The following is a 1,777-nucleotide window of genomic DNA, read 5'->3' on the forward strand; positions in this document are numbered from 1 at the left end:
TCGATCGTGTGCACTGACTCTGCCCCCTGGTCGGTCGTGCTGGTCGGTCCTGCCCCCCAGCCCATCGTATCGCTCACGTCTGTCCTTTGGCCGATCATATCAGTCACTTCTGCCCCCCAGCCGATCACGCACTGAAAGGCGCTGATCCTCTTGCTCGCGCCAGTTTCTGCTGATTGGCTCTGATCCTCTGTCCCTGGAGCGAGACCTTCTGAATGGACGATTGTTGTGATATGGACCGCTGCACTCTGGGCAGTTATCGGCCGATGGCAACCTGAGGTTATTTTCCCAGCAATGGATGAAGAACGGGCATCGCTAATGATCTTCGTGTCGTCGCATCATTTCTTCGCGAAATCTTGAGCTTTCTTGTTGCCGCTGGTATTTGTTGAGCAAGAATTGGGAAGTGATGGGTTTGCACGGTCCGTCCGATCCTTCGCCTTCATCGTCCATTCGTCGCTTTCCTTTGACATCTTCAACCGTATCCTGATTCCTGGGGTCCACAATGCCGCTCTTTGTAGCCGATTATGACGTCAGCACTTTGGTTTGAAGTGCGTTTCTTCCCGTATCAACCATGTTGGTGGGAAAAGGATGCTGATCAATCTTCATTGGCTTTGCTAGCTTCGTTAGGACTTCGAATTTGAGCCTGCCTTGCTTGGTGGCTGATTGTATCTGCTGTCGGAAGATCTTGCACTCGTTCATGTCGTGGGATGTGATGTTGTGCCATTTGCAATACTTCATCTTTTTCAGCTGCTCGGCCGATGGGATAGTATGATAGGGTGAGAGCTTGATCTGCCCTTCTTGGAGGAGTAGGTCGAAAATTTTGTCAGCCTTTGACGTGTCAAAACCGAACGCCTCTGGTTCCTTTTTCCCAAAAGGACATGATATCGGCTTCTTCCCCTTAACCCACTCTGCAAGGCCGATTTCCACCTCCTCTTCAGATTTAGATCCCTCCAGATATGCCACCTTCTTCTGAAAATTTCTTCGCTGATCAAAGGGGTGTACTTCCTGACCGGACAATCGGTGAACGATTTGACTCAGACTTTCGAACTCCTGGAAGCATACTTCTCTTTGATGTGCGGTAGGAGACCTTGGAAGGCAATATCGGCCAGCTGCGCATCGGTCAGGACTAGGGTGTAGCACTTGTTTTGGACTTCTCTAAACCTCTGCACATAAGTGGACACTGGCTCATCGCTCCTTTGCCTGAGGCTGGTCAGATCTGAGAGCTTCATCTCATGCACTCCCGCGTAGAAGTACTTATGGAACTGCTTCTCCAAGTCAGCCCAAGTAACTATGGAGTTGGGTGGCAGCGTAGTGAACCACGAAAAAGCTGACCCGGACAGGGACGATGAGAATAGCCGCACGCGTAGAGCATCCTTTGTAGCCACTTCTCCACATTGGATGATGAATCTGTTCACGTGTTCCATAGTGCAGGTGTCATCGAGCCTCGAAAACTTGGTGAAGTCGGGAACTTTGTACCGATGGGGAAATGACAGTAGATCATAGGCGGGCGGGTATGGCGTTTTGTACGTGTAAGTCTGTACTTTTAGCTTTAAACCGAACTGTTCTTGGATCACCTCTGCTATCCTTGCTGTCCAGTCTACTTGCTGCTGATGAATTATTGGCTGGGGAGCCGGTATATGTTGGTGGATCGGCGGCGGGATGACCAGGTGATGAACAAAAGCGTGCGGCGGATTCTGTGGTAATGTGGCCGGCTGAGCGGTCGGCATCTGGTGGCGTAGCAAACCGGCCACCTCATTGTATAGTATCATCGGCGCCGCAC

The sequence above is a fragment of the Setaria viridis genome, chromosome 7, assembly GCF_005286985.2.
Source record: "Setaria viridis chromosome 7, Setaria_viridis_v4.0, whole genome shotgun sequence".
NCBI classification, from domain to species: Eukaryota; Viridiplantae; Streptophyta; class Magnoliopsida; order Poales; family Poaceae; genus Setaria; species Setaria viridis.